The sequence below is a fragment of the Arvicola amphibius genome, chromosome 6 (genome assembly GCF_903992535.2).
Source record: "Arvicola amphibius chromosome 6, mArvAmp1.2, whole genome shotgun sequence".
NCBI lineage: Eukaryota > Metazoa > Chordata > Mammalia > Rodentia > Cricetidae > Arvicola > Arvicola amphibius.
In genome coordinates, this window is record NC_052052.2 from 27,438,373 (window position 1) to 27,451,217 (window position 12,845).

The window sequence follows — 12,845 nt, forward strand, 5'->3', positions numbered from 1 at the left end:
CGCCTTCTGGACACTGGGAATTGAACCTGGGTCCTATGGAAGAACAGAGTTCTTTTTTGTTGTTGCTTTGCTTTGGTTTTTGTTTTTTTTTTTTTTTTTTTGAGACAGGGTTTTTCTGTGTAACAGCCCTAGCTGTCCCGGAACTAGTTCTTATTGACCAGGCTGGCCTCAAACTTGTAAAGATCTGCCTGCCTCTGCCTCCTGAGTGCTGGGATCAAAGGCGTGCACCACCACTGCCTGGCTACAGTCAGTGCTTTTAACCACTGAGTCATCTCTCCAGTCACTGTTTGTTTGTTTTAATTGAAACTCTCTCTCTCTCTCTCTCTCTCTCTCTCTCTCTCTCTTACAGTGCTCACATTTAACAGAGTTAAATTAATAAAGTAGTATTTCTGGGTGTGGTGATGTATACCTTCAATCCTAGCACTTGGGAGGCAAAGGCAAGCAGATCTCTGAGTTCAAGGTCATCTTGGTCTATAAAATGAGTTACAGGACAGCCAGAAATACACAGAGAAACCCTGACTCAAGACAAAACAAAACAAAAAAAACAAACAACCAATCAAACAAAGCAAGCGAACAAACAAAAACCCAAAGTTATATCAATTAATAAGAATTGTAATCCCTGGACCAACAAGGTGGCTCAAACAGTAAAGGCCCTTGATGTTAATCTCCATGACCTGATTCTGATCTCAGGAACCCACGTGGTAGAAGGAGACAACCAATCTCATTAGATGTCCTCTGGCCTCCACACATAAACCATGACATGCCTGTGCCACCACTCACACATAGATCCATACATCATACATGCATACACACTGTCTTAGCTAGAGTTTCTATGGCTGTGAAGAGACACCATGGCCACAGCAACTCTTATAAGGAAACATCTAATTGGGGTTGGCTTACACTTCAGAGGTTCAGCCCATCACAGGGTGGGAAGCATGGTGCCATGCAGACAGACATGGTGCCGGAGGAGGAGCCTAGAGTTCTACATCTATATCCTCAGGCAGCAGGAAGAGAGAGTAACAATGGGCCTGGCATGAGCATCTGAAACCTCAAAGCCTGCCCCCAGTGACACACTTTCTCCAGCAAGGCCACACCACCTACTCGTGTCACTCCGTATGAGCCTATGGAGGTCATCTTCGTTCAAACCACCACACATACACATATACCAAAAACAGTTTAAGACCTTGAGTACCTCTCCTCTGTGTTCCTGTCAATCACAACAGTGTATTCCTGCCTAATCTCTACTATCGCTCCTCTCTAAATAACGTTTCTCTGTTGTGTTGCAGTAAGAAAATGAATGCATGCATGCATGAATGAATGAATAATGACTATTCAGTCAGGGCTGGGGCTGTAGCTCCACTGGTAGAGTCCTTGCCTAACATGCATAAAGCCCTAGATTCGATTCCTAGCCCCTCATAAACCAAGTGTAGGGACGTGCACTTATAATGGCAGTGCTCAGAGATGGAGGTGTGAGCATCAGCAGTTCAAGTCATTCTTAGTGACACAGTGAGCTGAGGTCACCTCGACTATGTGAACCTTTGTCTCAAAACTTTAAGTGACAACACCCAACTGTTACATCTCAGATGATTCACGCTTTAAACCTTAAGTCGCCCTCCCTCCCTCACCTCACCTCCACTAGCCTGTGGTGCTGATGCAGCCCCGGGCTTATTTGGTTGTTCTTCCTCTAAATCCTCTGCTCAGAGAAAATGACTTCTCTGCAATTTCCAAGATCAATAAGGATTATGATTGGCTAATCGTTTTCATCCTGGCACATGCTATATCCCTGACCTTCTGAATTAAGGGTCCAAGAAAAGTTCCCATCTGAAATGAGATGCATAGTCAGGAGTGGGGAGAAATACCTGTAATTCCAGTGCAGAGACACTGAAACAGCAGGATTACGAGTTCAAGGTCAACCTGGGGTAGTTAAGGAGACCTTCCTTCAACAAAACAAATAAGAAGCTTGGGCAGTGGCCCACACCTGTGCTTGGGAGCCTGAGGCAGCAGATATCTGCGTCCCAATCTCGTCTACAGAGCAAATTCTAAAACAGCCAGCTACACAGAGGAAACCCTGTCTTTTTTTTTTTTCTTTTTTTTTTTTTTTTTTGGTTTTTTTTTTTCTTTTTTCTTTTTTTTGGTTTTTTCGAGACAGGGTTTCTCTGCAGCTTTTTTAGAGCCTGTCCTGGAACTAGCTCTTGAAGACCAGGCTGGCCTCGAACTCACAGAGATCCGCCTGCCTCTGCCTCCCGAGTGCTGGGATTAAAGGCGTGCGCCACCACCGCCCGGCGAAACCCTGTCTTGAAAAACCAAAACCAAACAAAACATAAACAAACAAAAAACCCAAGAGCTGGAGAGGTGGTTCCATGGTTAAGAGCAATGGCTGCTTTTGTAGAGGACCAGGGTTTAGGTTCTAGCACCTAAGATAATTACAACCATTTGTATTGCAGCTCACAAGCAATTTGGAATTCCAGTTCCTCGAGGTCTGATATCTTCTTCTGACCTCTGAGGGCACCAGGCACACATATGGTACACATATGTACATGCAGGCAAAAATGTTATACACATTATAAACAAACAAACAAATAGATACTTTTTAAAAGAGAGGGATGTTATGCCTGCATCATGAATACCCCAGAGTCCACCAGGAAAGCTCGAGCTTGGGCCCTGGGCTCTTTGTCTGCACTGACATAGCGGTTGGACCAGGGAGAGCATTGAACTCAGGTTATGGCAGGGTTTTTAGGAAGTAAAGAATGGGGGTGGGGGACTTCCAGATTCAGAAGGGAGTTGAGCTCCTGACTGAGCAGGAGTGGGGTAGCAGATACCTGTCAAACAGGGATTGGTACTGGTTTGGTGCAATGAAATATAGCAACCTATATATATGTTAGATAAGCTTTTTTTTTTTTTTTTTGGAGATAGGGTTTCTCTGTGAAACACTCCTCCTGGCTGTACTTGAACTCCCTTTGTAGACCAGGCTGGCCTTGAACTCACAGAGATCCACCTGCCTCTGCCTCCTAAGTGCTGGGATTAAAAGTGTGCACCACCACTGCCTGACAGGTAAACCATGTATTCTTAATGTTCTAGAGGATCTAGTACTTGTTTTTCTCAGTGCTGATTGGCCCCCCACAGGGTACAGTGTGTGTTTTTCCTGGTTATTGTACGGGTGAGTCCTAATTCTAGTATTATTAGCCTGAAGCCTATCATGGCTGTACTAATGTTAAGTTAGACCTCTTCATTGGGGAGTGGCCTGTATTATGATTTCAGCCACAATAAGGCTGACACTTCCCAGTTCTAGGGCCATGAATGTGCAGACAGGCCCTCAGGCAGGAGTGCCTAATGGCCCCGGGCATATTAAAGGGCCCCACTTGTGACCCACGTGTGGCGTGGTTGCATCATACACGTATGACTCAGTTAAGCCCTTGCGTGCATGTGTGAACCACCATCATCTGCATATGATGTAGTCACGTCAACCGTGTGTGCGCATGCGCTAGGCAGCTTTTAAAAGCTAGATGCGCCCTCCCGCTCTCTCTGTCTCTCACTGTCTGTCTCTGTCTCTGTCTCTGTCTCTCTCTCTCTTCACACTGACTTTCCCAGGCCTGTACACACCCCCTCTAATAAACTCCTAAGCAGGTTTGTTGCATGTTCCGTGTATTCTTCTCACTTGCACCAGGTAATTTCAGCCTGGCAGGCTATGTACTACTTCTTTGGATATTTCTGTTTGGTTGGGACCTGCATGATCTGGAAAGCCCCTTTCCTGTCTCTCCAAACAAATGACAGGTGCCAAAACACCCAGCTCTGCATTCTTGGTGGCTACTGCATCTTCCTCCCTTGAAGTTGCCAGCCACTCAAGTCCCCACCTAAAGTGCTCAGCTTTTGACCATACACAAGTACAATCCCAGCTAGTGGCAGACTGGTTCTACCCCTGGCTTACAACTTATAAAGTCTCCCTGCTTTAAATAATTAAATAAATTTGTGTGTGTGGCTTCTCCAGCCTCCATCTCTGGGACTGGAGAACCTGCCCAGAGAGTTGCTTTGCTCAAATAAACCTGTTGTTAACTTTTTCAATTTGACTTTATCTGGCTTACTGAATTGCTGGAGAAAACTTTATTGGGGGGTGGGTGCAGAAAACCTATTAGTTTCAATTACTTTTGCCACCAGGAGCTGCGGCAGCTGTCACAGGGAAGGGTGGCATGGGAACACTAGCTGTGAGCATTTGTCAGCTGGATGCATCAGGAAGCGTCCTGAGTTGACACTGGCTCAGGCAGGAGAGAGATTTAACAGAATGGAGTCCGTCTGGGTCGAACAGCAAGATTCTGTACTGGATGGTGTACAGCGACAACCAATCTCCAAATCACATTCAGCAAAGGAAAGCTTCCCCCTATCACACAAGAACAGAAATGCCAAGTCCCCAGCATCAAAAGAAAAATGAAAAATCAAAAGGAAGAACTCAGTGGTGGAGCTCTGTCTGATACGTGTGACTTGAGGTTCCATCCCTAGCAATGAAGAAAAAAAGAATGCATTTTAAATCCTACAACTGGAAAATCAAATATCTGAGTTCAGTGCAATAGATGAGTCTAAAGCACAAAGAATGCCTAGCTGGTTTGAGAGTTCACGTGTTGAAAGAAGAGTTTCGGTACGAAATATTCAGAGAGATGGCCCAGAGGTTAACAGAATTAACCTCTTGATGTTCTTCCTCAGGACCTGAGATCAGTTTCCAGCATCCACAACAGGCTTCTCATAACACCTGTAACTTTGGCTCCATGTGATCCGACGCCCTCTTCTGGCCTCTGTAGGCACTGAACACATTCATACAAACACACACACACGCGCACACACACACACACACACACACTTAAAAAATAGTAAATTTTTAAGTAAGATCTGGGTAGGGGGAGCTGAGATGACTCAGTGGTTAAGAGCACTTGCTGTTTTTATAGAGGACCTGGATTTGGTTCCCAGCACATACATGATGGCTCACAAGTGTCCTTGACCCCTGTTCCAGGGAATTCGATACTCTCTCTGACTTCCATGGACACCACACACGGTACACATACATACATGCATGGAAAACACTCAGACACAAAATGAAAGTACCTATAATCTTAAAAAGAAAGAAAGCTGGGAAGCTCAATGTAGTTGGGTAGTCTTGTAACCTCAGCACTCCAGAGGTGGAGGCAGGAGGATCATACACATGGAAGAAAGTAAGTATATTCTTAGAAAGAAAGCCAGGAAGGGCTGTGGAACAATCTTTGTACACTGTAAATATGTATTATTCTCATTGGTTATTAGAGAGCTGATTGGCCAATGGCTAGGCAGGATTTTCAGGGCAGAGAGAATGCTGGAAAGAAGAATGGCAGAATCAGAGGAGATGTCATGAGATGCAGAGGAAGCAGGATGGGAAGCACATACATGAGGTAAACGAACCTCGGGGCAGCATGCAGATTAATACAAACTTTAAGTTTTAAGAGCCAGCTAACAACAAGCCTAAGCTATTGGCCGAGTTTGAGGCCAGACAGGTACATGAAACAAAATAGCGTGCAGGATGACAGTGAAGCCCAAGAAATCATGGCCAAGCTAAGACCAGACTCTAGGACTTCCAACAAAAACCCTCAGGTCTGTGTAGTTAGTGACGATGATAACAAAGACAACTACTTTTCTAGTATTGTGTTGGGGGCTGCAGAGCCCTGGCCCATTGACTTTCTTTGCCTGCTGGAGTGAACGGAGTAAACAACTTGTTTTCCTGTGCCTGCAGCTGCTCTGAGCACGAGGCCCTCATGAGTTCCTGATGGCAGGGGAGTGGTTTCTAGTGGGGTTTACAGTTGTAAATCCCAAGAGCTAGGGCATGGCTGTCAGTCAAGGATCCCTATATAAGCCTCCCTGGAGCGCAATAAAGTTGGCATTCTTGTTTCAAGGATGACCCGTGTCCCTATGTGTCTGTGTTTAAATCTCCAGCCCCTTTCCTGGCTCGCGTGCCGTCCTGTAGTGCAGGTGCTACAATTGTGTATTGTAGGACCCCCAAACTCAGCAGCTTGAAATGCTATGTGCTTACTGTAGTATAGCCTCATGGGTCAGATACACTGAGCTGGACCCCCTGCTGAGGATGGCACAAGCCTGTAGTCAATGCATTTACTAGGCTACAGACTTCCTCCCTTCCTCCCTCCTTTCTTTTCCACACCTTCCCATCTTTTTTTTAAATCTCCCCCTACCCTTTCCCTTTTTAAGACAGGCTCTTAAATATATCCACACTGGCCTCCAGCTCACTATGTGGTCAAGGCTAACATTAAAATTCTGGATTTTTGTTTTGTTTTGTTTTCTTTTGTAGGCAGGATCTCACTATGTCGACCTGGCTGGTCTGGGACTTGCTATGTAGAGCAAGATGGCCCCAAACTCAAAAAGATTCTCCTGCCACTGCCTCCTGAATTCTGGAATTAAAGATATGGGCCACCTTACTTACCTGGCTGGTCTTAAATTTCTGATTCTCTTGCCTTTATTTTCCAAGTGCTGGGGTTACAGACCTGTGACACTAATTCAGTTTATGCAGGATGGAGGTTAAACCACAGGCTTCTTGAACTCTAGGCAAGCATTCTACCAACTGAGCCACTTACATTTCCAGCCCTTTTCCCCCCCTCCTTTTATGTCACTATGTAGCTTAGAGTGGACTTGAACGCAGGATCCTCCTGTCAGCCTCTCGAATGAGGTGAGAACACACCTGTGTCATATTGCTTCCTTCTCTCTCCTTCCTTTCTCCTTTTCTTCTTTTTTTTTTTTTTTTTTTTTTTTTTTTTTTTTTTGCTTTTTCGAGACAGGGTTTCTCTGTAGCTTTGAAGCCTATCCTGGAACTAGCTCTTGTAGACCAGGCTGGTCTCGAACTCACAGAGATCCGCCTGCCTCTGCCTCCCGAGTGCTGGGATTAAAGGTGTGCGCCACCACCACCCGGCCCTTTCTCCTTTTCTATCTTTCTGTCTCTTCTCCCTTCCTTTCTTCTCCTTTTCCTCTGTCTTCCTCTCCCTTCTCCCTTCCTTTCTCCTTTCCTGCCTCTCTCCTCTCTCTTTTTCATCTCAGCAAGGCCCTGTACAGGCTGAGCCAGTATTTTACTGCTGTACTCTACTCTGACCCTAATGATCTAAGTAGCATTCTATTATTTATTATTATTGTTATTATTATTGTTTATGTGTATATATCTGCATATGAGTGTGGAGGAATAAAGGGTGTTAGATCCCCTGGAGAGCTAGAGGTACAGGCAGTTGTGAGCTGTCTGATGTGGATGCTGGGAAGAGAACTGGTCCTCTGCAAGAGTAATATGTGCTCTTAACCACGGCCGTCTCTTCAACCCCCCCTAGGCTGCATTCTTGACTGGAAACTCACTTTCAGAACTTAACTTGTTTCCACGCTCCTTCAGACTGCGCACAGATACCTGCAAGTCCCTGCCAGCTAGTATCCCAACAAGGCTGCTGCTTCTTTCCATCATCCATCCTTTCCATCATCCATCCTTTCTTCCATCCATCCCTCCATCCATCCATTCTTCCTTCCTTCCTTCCATACATTCTTTCTTCTTCCTCCCTTCCTCTTTCCTGCCTGCTACCTGCCTACTTGCCTTCTCCTTTTCTTTACCTGAATCTCATTCTGTCGCCAAGGATGACCTTGAACTCCTGGTCCTCCACCTATACCTACCAAATGCTGGACTTTCAGGAACATTCCACCATGCCTAGTTGAGAATGCTTATTTCATCAAGCCCATTGTAGACTCTCTTTCCTAGTCTCTTCTCAGGATTTCTTTTATTAAGTCAGGACCATTTCTGTCTTAATTAACTTGGACTGACCTGATTTAAGAAGCTAATTATATCATCAACATCCTCATCACAGCCAGACTCTACTGGCTAGAAGCTTGTACCAGATCCCGCCCATGCTCAAGGAAGAGGACTGTAGACTGTCAGTTTTGAATGCTTGGCCTAATTTAGGTGCATTTCTATCTAGCTCTTATAACTTAAATAAACCTATTTCTGTTTATCTACTTTGGCCTCAAGGTTTTTAACCTTTCTTTCTATACGCCCTACCATTTCTGCTATCTTCATGTCTGTCTGTCTGGCAACTGCCTGACTGCATGGCCCTCTTTCTCCTTTCTTCTCTCCTATTTCTCTCCTCTTTCTCTCTCCTAGATGTCTCCTCCTATTTATTCTCTCTGCCCACCAGCCCGATCTATCCCTCTCCTCCCTAGCTACTGGCTGTTCAACATTTTATTAGACCAATCAGGTGCCTTAGGCAGGCAAGGTGAAACAGTGATCCACTTTTCATAATTAAACAAATGTAGCAGAAACAAATGTAACACATCCTAACACAGTTAAAGTAATAGTCCACAGCATAAACAAAGGTAACACATCCTTATACAGTTAATTAGTCCACAACATAAACAAATATAACACATCCTTACACAGTTAAAGTAATAGTCCACAACATAAACAAATGTAACACATTCTTACACAGTTAAAGTAATAGTCCACAACATAAACAAATGTAACACATCCTTACACAGTTAAAGTAATAGTCCACAGCATAAACAAATGCAACACATCCTTACACAGTTAAAGTAATAGTCCACAGCATAAACAAATGTAACACATGCTTACACAGTTAAATAGTCCACAACATAAACAAATGTAACACATCCTTACACAGTTAAAGTAATAGTCCACAGCATAAACAAATGTAACACATCCTTACACAGTTAAAGTAATAGTCCACAGCATAAACAAAAGTAACACATCCTTACACAGTTAAAGTAATAGTCAAAAACATAAACAAAGGTAACACATCCTTACACAGTTAAATATTCGACAGCATAAACATATGTAACACATCCTTACACAGTTAAAGTAATAGTCCACAGCATAAACAAATGTAACACATCCTTACACAGTTAAAGTAATAGTCCACAGCATAAACAAATGTAACACATCCCTACACAGTTAAAGTAATAGTATACAGCATAAACAAAAGTAACACATCCTTACACAGTTAAAGTAATAGTCCAAAACATAAACAAAGGTAACACATCCTTACACAGTTAAATATTCGACAGCATAAACATATGTAACACATCCTTACACAGTTAAAGTAATAGTCCACAACATAAACAAATGTAACACATCCTTACAAAGTTAAATATTCCACAGGATAAACAAATGTAACACATCCTTACACAGTTAAATAGTCCACAGCATAAAAAAATGTAACACATAAAACACAGTTAAAGTAACAGTCCACAGCATAAACAAATGTAACACATCCTTACACAGTTAAAGTAATAGTCCACAACAGAAACAAATGTAACACATCCTTACAAAGTTAAATATTCCACAGAATAAACAAATGTAACACATCCTTACACAGTTAAATAGTCCACAACATAAATAAATGTAACACATCCTTACACAGTTAAATAGTCCACAACATGAACAAATGTAACACATCCTTAAACAGTTAACGTAATAATCCACAACATAAACAAATGTAACACACCCATACACAGTTAAATAGTCCACAGCATAAACAAATGTAACACATCCTTACACAGTTAAAGTAATAGTCCACAACATAACCAAATGTAACACATCCTTACAAAGATAAATATTCCACAGAATAAACAAATGTAACACATCCTTACACAGTTAAATAGTCCACAACATGAACAAATGTAACACATCCTTACACAGTTAAAGTAATAGTCCACAGCATAAACAAATGTAACACATCCTTACACAGTTAAAGTAATAGTCCACAGCATAAACAAATGTAACACATCCTTACACAGTTAAAGTAACCGTCCACATATAAAAAAAATAACACATTCTTGCACAGTTAAATAGTCCACAAAATAAACAAATGTAACACATACTAACACAGTTAAAGTAACAGTCCACAGCATGAACAAATGTACCACATCCTTACAAAGTTAAAGTAATAGTCCACAACATAAACAAATGTAACACATCCATACACAGTTAAATAGTTCAGAGCATAAACAAATGAAACACATCATACACAGTTAAAGTAAATGTCCACACCATAAACAAATGTAACACATCTTTAACCAGTTAAGTAATAGTCCACAGCATAAACAAATGTAACACAAACTTACACAGTTAAAGTAATCATCCACATATAAACAAATGTAACACATTCTTACACAGTTAAATAGTCGATAACATAAACAAATGTAACACATCCTTACACAGTAAATATAACAGTCCACAACATAAACAAATGTAACACATCATTACACAGTTAACGTAATAGTCCACAACATGAACAAAGGTAACACATCCTTACACAGTTAACGTAATAGTCCACAGCATAAACAAAGGTAACACATCCTTACACAGTTAACGTAACAGTCCACAGCATAAACAAAGGTAACACATCCTTACACAGTTAAAGTAATAGTCCACAGGATAAATAAAGGCAACACATCCTTAGACAGTTAAAGTAATAGTCCACAGCATAAACAAATGTAACACATCCTTGCAAAGTTAACTATTCCACAGAATAAACAAATGTAACACATCCTTACACAGTTAAATAGTCCACAACGTACACAAATGTAACACATCCTTACACAGTGAAATACTCCACAGCATAAACAAATGTAACACATCCTTACACAGTTAACGTAATACTCCACAGCATAAACAAATGTAACACATCCTTACACAGTTAAATAATCCACAGCATAAACATAAGTAACACATCCTTACACAGTTAAAGTAATAGTCCACAGCATAAACAAAGGTAACACATCAATACAGAGTTAAAGTAATAGTCCACAGCATAAACAAATGTAACACATCCTTACACAGTTAAAGTAATAGTCCACAGCATAAACAAATGTAACACATCCTTACACAGTTAAAGTAATAGTCCACAGCATGAACAAATGTAACACATCCATAAACAGTTTAATAGTCCACAGCATAAACAAAGGTAACACATCCTTACACAGTTCAATAGTCCAAACCATAAACAAATGTAACACAGCCTTACACAGTTAAATTAATAGTCCACAGCATAAACAAAGGTAACACATCCGTACACAGTTAAAGTAATAGTCCACAGCATAAACAAAGGTAACACATCCTTACACAGTTAAAGTAATACTCCACAGCATAAAAAATGTAATACATCCTTACACAGTTAAAGTAATAGTCCACAGCATGAACAAATGTAACACATTCTTACACAGTTAAATACTCCACAACATAAACAAATGTAACACATCCTTACACAGTTAAAGTAATAGTCCACAGCATAAACAAATGTAACACATCCTTACACAGTTAAAGTAATAGTCCACAGCATAAACAAAAGTAACACATCCTTACACAGTTAAAGTAATAGTCCAAAACATAAACAAAGGTAACACATCCTTACACAGTTAAATATTCGACAGCATAAACATATGTAACACATCCTTACACAGTTAAAGTAATAGTCCACAACATAAACAAATGTAACACATCCTTACAAAGTTAAATATTCCACAGAATAAACAAATGTAACACATCCTTACACAGTTAAATAGTCCACAGCATAAACAAATGTAACACATAAAACACAGTTAAAGTAACAGTCCACAGCATAAACAAATGTAACACATCCTTACACAGTTAAAGTAATAGTCCACAACAGAAACAAATGTAACACATCCTTACAAAGTTAAATATTTCACAGAATAAACAAATGTAACACATCCTTACACAGTTAAATAGTCCACAACATGAACAAATGTAACACATCCTTACACAGTTAACGTAATCCACAACATAAACAAATGTAACACACCCTTACACAGTTAAATAGTCCACAGCATAAACAAATGTAACACATCCTTACACAGTTAAAGTAATAGTCCACAACATAAACAAATGTAACACATCCTTACACAGTTAAAGTAATAGTCCACAGCATAAACAAATGTAACACATCCTTACACAGTTAAAGTAACCGTCCACATATAAAAAAATGTAACACATTCTTGCACAGTTAAATAGTCCACAACATAAACAAATGTAACACATACTAACACAGTTAAAGTAATAGTCCACAACATAAACAAATGTAACACATCCTTACACAGTTAAAGTAATAGTCCACAGCATAAACAAATGTAACACATCCTTACACAGTTAAAGTAACCGTCCACATATAAAAAAATGTAACACATTCTTGCACAGTTAAATAGTCCACAACATAAACAAATGTAACACATACTAACACAGTTAAAGTAACAGTCCACAGCATGAACAAATGTAACACATCCTTACAAAGTTAAAGTAATAGTCCACAACATAAACAAATGTAACACATCCATACACAGTTAAATAGTTCAGAGCATAAACAAATGAAACACATCATACACAGTTAAAGTAAATGTCCACACCATAAACAAATGTAACACATCTTTAACCAGTTAAGTAATAGTCCACAGCATAAACAAATGTAACACATCCTTAAACAGTTTAATAGTCCACAGCATAAACAAATGTAACACAAACTTACACAGTTAAAGTAATCGTCCACATATAAACAAATGTAACACATTCTTACACAGTTAAATAGTCGATAACATAAACAAATGTAACACATCCTTACACAGTTAACGTAATAGTCCACAGCATAAACAAAGGTAACACGTCCTTACACAGTTGAAGTAATAGTCCACAGCATAAACAAAGGTAACACATGTAACACAGTTAACGTAATAGTCCACAGCATAAACAAAGGTAACACATCCTTACACAGTTAAAGTAATAGTCCACAGCATAAACAAATGTAACACATCCTTACAGAGTTAAATAG